Source organism: Apium graveolens, chromosome 11 (genome assembly GCF_009905375.1).
Source record: "Apium graveolens cultivar Ventura chromosome 11, ASM990537v1, whole genome shotgun sequence".
NCBI classification, from domain to species: domain Eukaryota; kingdom Viridiplantae; phylum Streptophyta; class Magnoliopsida; order Apiales; family Apiaceae; genus Apium; species Apium graveolens.
Genome location: NC_133657.1, coordinates 25,885,562 through 25,895,450, shown reverse-complemented (window position 1 = coordinate 25,895,450; position 9,889 = coordinate 25,885,562).

The following is a 9,889-nucleotide window of genomic DNA, read 5'->3' as shown; positions in this document are numbered from 1 at the left end:
AATATTAAATAAAATTATACTATTGATCCAATCCTAAATAAAAAATAAAAATAAATGATGTAAAATTAGTTGGATTTGCAGCCTTAGATTAAAATAAAATAAAAAAGACTGATAAAAATTTGAAAGCAAATTCATTTGGTCGATATAGTTTCATCAGGCTAAAACCAAAAAATAAACAACCTAAAATAAAATAAATTAAAAGTAAATTCATTTTGCAGATTGTTATGGATTAAAAACTAGGGTATATGGTTGCTGTATTTATTACTAAGGAACGTGAGCTTCGAGGCTCGATTTGACTGTTCTTGTGTTTCGTGACTCAATCTGCCTTAACAAGATGCCTACGTACCTTGCTGTTTGCCAAGGATCAAGTCAAAAAACATAGTTCTGATTTGTGGGGTGAGGCCCCTTATATAGATGTTGTGAGTCCTTGAATTGGACTTGGTGTAGGAGACTTGGTGGTCAAGTCTCAAAATTAGAATGGACTTTGGAGTCCTAGGAAGTAGGAAGCTGATTCCTTATCCATGAGGTTCCTTGGAGGCCAATCTACAAGGATTTATATCCCCTCCTGGACTCATCTTAATAGCTGTTTTTCTCCCTTATTAATTAATTATGAAATTAATCAATATTCGGGGTTTTGGGCTTTCTTTGTTCCATCAGGCCTGATCTGATCCATCAGGCTTGATCAACGTGTTAACCTTTTTGGTCTGAATGTCATACATCTTCTTATTGGGCCTTATAGCTCAATTCAGGTATAATCAATGCAATATTAATTACGTAATCAAGATTTATTTACTTCCTATCACAAATATAATGTCATCAAATTAAAATAAATTAATAAATATTATCAATTCGGTCTAAAATATAATAATATTCATTCCAGGCTAAAATGAAATTAAACAAAAAACTAAATATAATTAGCTGGATTAGGTTGACGTAACGGGTATGAGACTATACCAATATTTATTATCTCACGCTAAAACGATGTAATAAATACTAGCGATCTAGCTAAAAAATATTTTATCAAATCGGGCTACAACATAATGCATTGGTCGATATAATGTCATCGAAATAAAATAAAAAATATTATCTATTCAGCTTGAAATAAAATAATATTTAACTTGAGCTAAAATAAAACTAAAAATAAACTAAATGTAATTATATGGTTTATATAACGGGCCTAAGGCTAAAACAAAATAATGTATATTATTGATCGATGCTAAAACTAAAATTAAATTCAAACTAAAGGTAATACATATACTATTGATCCGTGTTAAAATAAAATTGAAGTCTACTTAATTTGTTGTTAGGTATAATGTTGGCTTAGGATTATGGGATAACTGAGATGCGACCCTAATAACCGAAATATTAAAAATTTGATTACAGATTGCAAAATGTTTGGATTTATATATTTACGTTTTTTTTCAATTTCTATAAAATCCAAATCTATTTTAATAAAATGAAAATATAGATGATTCTTTAGTTAGTATAATTGCGTCGGATTAAAATAAATCAATACTTGTTTTTCAGCTTGGCTAAAAAAATTATACAATTGATTTATGATAAATCAAAATTAAAATAAGAAAAACAATTATACGAGCTAAAATAAAATAATATGTACTTTCATTCGGGTTAACATAATTTTTTTTTATTGATACATAAACTTTTTATCATTGATCCGGGTTTAAAAAAATTAAATCAAAATAAATTTGTATATAATTAGTTAGGTTTTTTCGGCATACCAAAGTAAATATAATTCGTTTATATTGATGTGAGCTAAAATTTATCTTTTAATTAAAAAATAATTATATTTTGTAGATACACCTATAAATTTCAACAAAACTAAATCTTTTAACTAGTGATATTTTTTTAAAAACTAAAATTTCACTAAATTATACATATGCATATTTAAAATAATTATCAAATCATATTATCAACCATTTCTAATAAATAAATTTCAGAGCTTAAAATTTTCAGTTCAAATTAAATTCAAAAATTATATAATCTTAAAAATAATTTGTGCATCGTACGGGTTTTAGGTTAGTATTTTATAAAACTGGAAATTATTTTCATAGTGTTATAAGTATAAGTTTACATAACTTTTTTTTTAATTCTTGAATTTATAATTTATTTGTCTTAATTTTTTTATTATATACTTCCGCCATACCAAGTACACAATTTATCTTGTGTGTTCCAAAATTTTTATCCACCTTCAACCATTACGATATATGTAAGATTTTTTTTAATTTAGATGAAAATTGATACACAGTTTTGATAATTTTAACTATATTTAATATGATAAATAATTCGAATTAAATTTTATTGTGGTCAAAATAAAAAATAAAGGAAAAACCATTTTTAAGCAAAATTCTAATATTATTTATTAATTCAATTAACTAGTAAATTAAAAGAATTTGGTGACCTGAATTAAAAATTAAACTGAAATACCGTTATCTTTCCAACCGTGTAAGTCCTTGAATTGGACTTGGTGTAGGAGACTTGGTGGTCAAGTCTCAGAATTAGAATGGACTTTGGAGTCCTAGAAAGTAAGAAGCTGATTCCTTATCCATGAGGTTCCTTGGAGGTCAATCTACAAGAATTTATATCCCCTCCAGGACTCATCTTAATAGTTGTTTTTCTCCCTTATTAATTAATTACGAAATTAATCAATATTCAGGGTTTTGGGCTTTCTTTGTTCCATCAGGCCTGATCTGATCCATCAGGCTTGATCAACGTGTTAACCTTTTTGGTCTGAATGTCATACATCTTCTTATTGGGTCTTATAGCCCAATTCACGTATAATCAATGCAATAATAATTACGTAATCATGATTTATTTACTCCCTATCATTTGCCCCCCAACTTTTGGGAAACAGTGGCTCGGTTTCGCAGAAGTTAAGTTTACTAGTTCCCTTACAGGGTATCGTTTTTGCGTAAAGTGTGGAGCGACCTACATATTTACGATGATTTCCTTTCATCCCTATTATTTAGGAATTATCTTAATTTCCCAGAATTCTGGGATTTTTTTCTATTTTTATGGATTTTCCCTTAATTTTTGGCTTAAAATCGATCAGGATTCATACCAAATCGATCAGGAATCCTGGTCGAAATCGACCAGGATCCTGATCGAACTTACTGTGATATTGTCATTCTGGTCGATTGAATCTTCGATCAGGATTCCTGATCGATTTCGATTAGGATCCTGATCGAACTAGCTCAGAAAACAATACTCTAATCGATGGGATCTTCGATCAGGATTTATGCAAAATCGATCAGGATTCCTGATCGATTTCGATCAGGATTCTGATCGAACTAACTCTCAATACACAATTCAAATCGATGGAATTTTCGATCAGGATTTATGCAGAATCGATCAGGATTCCTGATCGATTTCGATCATGATCTTAATCGAACTAAGTGGATTTTTACCCTTTTAATCGAATGAAAACTCGATCAGGGTTCTTCTCTTTGTCGATCAGGACTCTAATCGAACTAAGTGGATTTTTACCATTTTAATCGAATGAAAATTCGATCAGGGTTCTTCTCTTTGTCGATCAGGACTCTGATCGAACTAAGTGGCTTTTTACCCTTTTAATCGAATGAAAATTCGATCAGGGTTCTTCTCTTTGTCGATCAGGACTCTGATCGAACTAAGTGGCTTTTACCCTTTTAATCGAATAAAAATTCGATCAGGGTTCCTACCTTTTGTCGATTAGGACTCTGATCGAATCATTTCTTCAAAATTCTGGTCGATTTTCGACCCTTCAGTTTCTATCCGTGCTTCTAGAATATTCCTGACACTTCTCCATAATGGGCTTTCCTCAAGTTGGGCCTTGCTGCATGGGCCTTAAAACGCCTCGTATTCCGAGCTTTTCGCTTATATAAGAGAAGTGAGAAGTGAGAATCCCCACTTGACTTCTCATTTCTCAACTTTTCTCTCAAAAACTCTCTCAAATTTCTCTCAAGGTTCCTCTTTTAAAAAGGCAATTTCCGGCGACCTCAGCCACCGTAGCTCCACCACCTTCAAGTTTTTCTTATTTTCAAGCCTTCATCCGAAGAATATCAATGGCAGATCGCGACCTAGCTCATTTGGGGAAGATGAACACTTCCAAGAGAGGTACAACCATTCAAATCCAATCTCCATATACTTCCTTAATCGATATGATAAACTCTAGAGGCGATGAATATCCCTCTTTATCTGAATTAGATTCATATTAACCATGGTAACACATTTCATGAGTTATATGGTAGAATCGAGTCCATAAACATCATGTATAGACTTCCACCTCATCTTAGAATTACCCCAGCCGCCTCTGGGGATAGGACATGTAACTGGGAGGGTGATACTCTATTTATTTATCGAGGAGCCCTGACCGCGGGTCTTAGGTTTCCATTCCATGAGTTTATTCCTCGTTCGCTTGCAGACGTAAAAATCAATCCTTGTCAACTCCCCCCATAACTCATGGAGGAATATTATTTGTTTTATGGTTCTGTGTCTTAGAAATAAATTTCCCTTTTCCGTAGCTATCTTTAGGAAAGTTTTCCAATTTTACAACAGTTCCATAGGTCAACCGGGTTGGGTTTTAATCCGTCAAAGGCCCAAAATTGCCCATATCTTTGATAGTAACTCTATAGTTGAGAATAACCCTAAATGGAGGGATGAGTTTGTTAGGCTGACCTGGGTCGGGGGTGATTGGGCCACACTCTTCCATAGGCCCTTTTGTAAAGTGTCAGACGGTAGTCCTGGTAGCATCAGGTTAACTGATGAGGAGGAGGTGGCCTATCAAACCCTCATTTCAAATGACGGAAAAACAGATACTTGGACTCTTTTAAAGGAGTTCTCGTTGAAGAAAGTCGGTCTCTCTCAGGCCAGTGATAAGGGTAAACTTACATCTGTGCTGCTATTTCTTCTTTCCTTTTTATTGCAACTTTATTATCTCCTGAAGTTTAATATTCTTTCTTCTTTTTCTTTCAGCTTGTGAGGCCATTAATAATATCAACAGGCCTAAGGAGGGGGAATCGGGCCGCCAGAAGAGGGCCAAGCTAAACAGAGATCCCAGGGGCAAGCCCGATGCTCCCACCTTCCTTAGGCCTCACGTCCCTGTTGTGGAGCTAGGGGATGATGTGGATCCTCCACTTAAGGCACACTCCTTCAGGCCTAACTGGGGCTTTAGGAGAAGTGACACGGTGGTTGGATCCACCAAGCATGCTAAGGATTGGTCGTACCATTCCATCACTCCCCACGACTTCACTGACATCGTCACGGGGAGTGACATTGAGACCATCGAGCTTCTGGGTTCTCAGGCCCAAGTTGCGGTATCATACTACTCTTTCTTTTTAAATTCCAACTTTCTTGTTTTTCAATGAACTTGTGTTAACTCATGTTTCTTTGTGCAGAGTAACACCTACTTCCAGGCGGCCTTCCATCAGGCTAGGTCTTGGAAGGGTAACTCCGATGAGTTTGAGAAGGAGATGAAGAAATGGGAGGAGAGAGCTAAGGTCCTGGAGAAGAAGCTGGACACAAAGAAGGAGGAGCTGTCTAAGGATCATTCTGAGCTGGTAAAACTTAGGAGTGATAAGGAAAAACTCATTGATGATTACATGGATTCTGATAAATTCAAGAATGTCATGGAGATTCATGATGAGGGTCTTTATTCCCTACAGTTTACCCAGGGATGGGATGCGGCCGTGAAGGTGGTTTCTGAGAGGCATCCGGGCTTAGTCGACCCTAAGGACTTTATAAGTCCTGAGCAGGCTGAGATGGAGGATAGCATAGATGCCCTCTTCAACTCCCCTCAGCCGGATGATCGCATCTTGGATCCTAGCACTACTTCTCCTCCTGCTTCTCCCGTGAAGAATGCTGAAAAGGATGGTGCTGATAAGGAGTAGGAGAATGAAGGCTCGCACATGGAGGAGTTGCGTTTCTAGTTTGTAATTTTATTAATAACTTATTGTTGAACTTTATTTGTATCCAAAACTTATTACCCTTCGGGGTTAATTTATGTTGCTTTTTTTCTTCATACCTTTCTCCTTTAACTTTCCAGCACTTATTATGCTTTTTACGTTAAATGACCTGAACTACTTAGCCCTTTGTGCAACAAGCACTCCTTATGATAGAAGAATTCTTAAAGTCTTCTTCTTTTAATGATCAAAACATGATCTTTGTTAAAATCACACAAAGTATTATCACAACTTAAATATCCAAAGGTTGAAATAATTTCAAACTCATTAATATGAAGTCTGGTTTTCAAAAACCTTACATAGCATGGGTTCAACCCTTAACAATAATGACTCAACAATGTAAATCCTACTGGAATTAAAATATAAAATCCTACGCAAGCAAAGCTTCAAGGTGCTTTTCAACCTACTTGTCGTTTTGACAAGTGAGAATCGTACTCAACTGATTTACACATAGTAAACCTTCAGGTTTTGTGCATGCCAAGTTCTCGGGACTTCAAAACCATCCATAGTCTCTAACTTGTAGGTTCTCCTTCCTTGAACGCTCTTAACCTTGTACGGCCCTTCCCAATTCGGGGCAAGCTTTCCTTTCTGCCCAATGCCAGAGGCTTCCACCTTCCTCAAGACTAAGTCTCCTTGCTTGAAGAACCTTTCCTTAACCCTTAAATTGTAGTAGAAAGAAGCCTTTTTATGATATTCCACTATCTTCGCATGTGCTTCATCTCGTACTTCATCAATTAGATCCAGGGCTAATCTTTGCCATTCCTCATTTTCTTCAGCGTTAAAGGCTTGAATCCTGGGTGTTATGGATTAAAACTACTATATATAATTGCTGTATTTAATACTAAGGAACGTGAGCTTCGAGGCTCGATTTGACTGCTCTTGTGTTTCGTGACTCAATCTGCCTTAACAAGATGCCTACGTACCTTGCTGATTGCCAAGGATCAAGTCAAAAAACGTAGTTCTGATTGGTGGGGGTGAGACCCCTTATATAGATGTGGGAGTCCTTGAATTGGACTTGGTATAGGAGACTTGGTGGATAAGCCTCTGAATTAGGATAGACTTAGGAGTCCTAGGAAGTAGGAAGCTGATTCCTTATCCTTTTAGGTCCCCTTGAGGCTAATCTCTAAGGACTTATATCCTCATCGGGACTCTTTTCAACATCTGATTTCTCCCTTATTAATTAATTACGAAATTAATTAATAATCAGGGCTTTTTGGCCTTTTTTTATTCCACCAGGCCTGATCTGGTCCGTCAGGCTTAACCTTTCTGGTCTGAATATCATACATCTTCTTATTGGGCCTAGCAGCCCATTAATTATAAAACCAGGACTTATTTATCCCTATCATTTGCCCCCCAACTTTTGGGAAACATTGATTAGGTTTCGCAGAAGTTAAATCTATTCGTTCCCTTACAGGGTTTCGTTTTTGCGTAAAGTGTGGAGCGACCTACACATTTACAACGAATCTTCCTTTTATTCAGAAATTATCTTAATTTCCAGGAATTTTTCCCTAATTTTCTGGGATTTTTCCCTAATTTCTGGGATTTATCCTTAATTTTCTGGATTTTTCCCTTAATTTCTGGGATTTATCCAATTTTTCTGGATTTTTCCCTTAATTTCTGGGATTTATCCTAATTTTTCTGGATTTATTCCTTATTTCTGAGAATATTAACATTTTTCAGAAAATATTTAAGGAATTTCCTTATTTTTCTGGATTTTTCCCTTAATTTCTGGGATTTATCCTTAATTTTCTGGATTTTTCCCTTAATTTCTGGGTTTTATCCTAATTTTCTGGATTTTTCCCTTAATTTCTGGGATTTATCCAATTTTTCTGGATTTTTCCCTTAATTTCTGGGATTTATCCTAATTTTTCTGGATTTATTCCTTATTTCTGAGAATTTTTCAGAAAATATTTAAGGAATTTCCTTATTTTTCTGGATTTTTCCCTTAATTTCTGGGTTTTATCCTAATTTTCCTGGATTTATTCCTTATTTCTGAGAATTTTTCAGAAAATATTTAAGGAATTTCCTTATTTTTCTGGATTTTTCCCTTAATTTCTGGGTTTTATCCTAATTTTCCTGGATTTATTCCTTATTTCTGAAAATATTAACATTTTTCAGAAAATATTTAAGGAATTTCCTTATTTTTCTGTAATTTTTCAGAGATTTTTCTTTTCTTTTTTTTTTTTTTTTTTTTTTTTAATATAAAATTCGACCAGGAATCCATTCGGCCAGGATCCTGGTCGAATTACCCTTCAGTGTGCCTTGGTCGACTGAATTTCGAGCAGGGTCTATTCGATCAGGAATCCTGGTCGATTTTCGGCCAGGATTTTCATCCCTTCCCCCCTTTTTTTTTTTTTTTTTTTTTTTTTTTTTTTTTAGCAGAAAATTTTCGACTAGGAATTTTTCGAGCAGAAAATTTTCGACTAGGAATTTTTCGAGCAGAAAATTTTCGACTAGGAATTTTGTTCCTTTCGGTCAGGAGTCCTGCTTTTTGACCGAATTAACCTTCATTTGTTGCCCAGGTCGATGCAAATTCGGGCAGGGCTCATTCGATCAGGAATCCTGGTCGAATTTCGGCCAGGATTTTCACCCCTTCCTCTTTTTTTTTTTTTTTTTTTTTTTTTTTTTACAATTTTCGACCAGAAAATTTTCGACCAGAAATTTTGTTCCTTTCGGTCAGGAGTCCTGCTTTTTGACCGAATTAACCTTCATTTGTTGCCCAGGTCGAAGCAATTTCGACCTCCTGTATTTCGACCAGGATTTCCCCATGATTCCTGGTCGAATTGGGTCATATTCCTGATCTTTTTATCCATTTCTCCCTGGACTTTATTTTTGGGCCACCTTCACTTAGCTGGGCCTTCATTCTTTTGGCCCATTATGACTGGATTTTGGGTTATGGGCTGTTAACCTTAAATATCTGGGCCCTTTTCTGGGCTTTTTAAACACTTGGGCCCTTAGCTGGGCTTTATTTTTTCAAGGTTTTTTTTAGAATTGGGCCTCATTTCTAAGCCCAAATTCCAAACTCTTCTAATATCTTTCTGGATTCTTCCAAAATCTTGAAAAAACTCAAGTTTTTCTTTTGATTTTTTTACTAGAATTCTCTTGAATTTTCCAGGAACTTCCAGAACCTTCCAACTTTTGGGCCCAAATGGGCTTTTTAAGGTCCATTACCCATTTATTTCTCCTATATATAGGTGGGATGAGAGTGTGATTCTTCACACCTCTCATTTCATTTCTCTTCACCTACAACTTTCTAATCTTCTCCTCTCTCAAATCCACTCCTTCTTCCTCCCAAGTCTTTTCCAGTCTTTACTAGATGGCCGACAAGAGTTCCGAGAGGGCGGCCAAGATAGCCTCGGCTTCAAAACGAGGTAAGGATATCGAGATCCGCTCTTCATATATGTCTTTAATTGATATGATTAATACTAGGGGGGATGAATATCCTTCCACTGCACATCTCGACTCCTTTAATCACTGTAATACTTGGCATAACATAGATTTCAATAAACTAAATGCTCGTTATAACGTCCCTCCTCCCTTTAGACTAGTTCCAGTCTCTGGTGGTGACCGTACTTGCCACTGGAGGCCTGATACTCTCTTCATCTACACCGACGCCCTTAATGCTGGGCTCAGGTTCCCTTTTCATCCTTTTATCCCTCATCTTTTGGCTGACTTACAAATTAACCCGTGTCAGCTTCCTCCAAACGCCTGGAGGAATATTCTATGTTTTATGGTTTGTTGTCTTAGGGAGGGCTTTCCTCTTTCTGTAGCCGTTTTTAGGAAAGTCTTTCAATGTTACAATAGTTCTTCCAATATTTGTGGCTGGGTTTATGTCAAACAAAGGCCCAAAAGCAAACATATCTTTAACAGCGCCTCTATTCCGGATAATAATCCAAATTGGAGGAATAGTTTCGTCGGGTTACGTTGGGAGA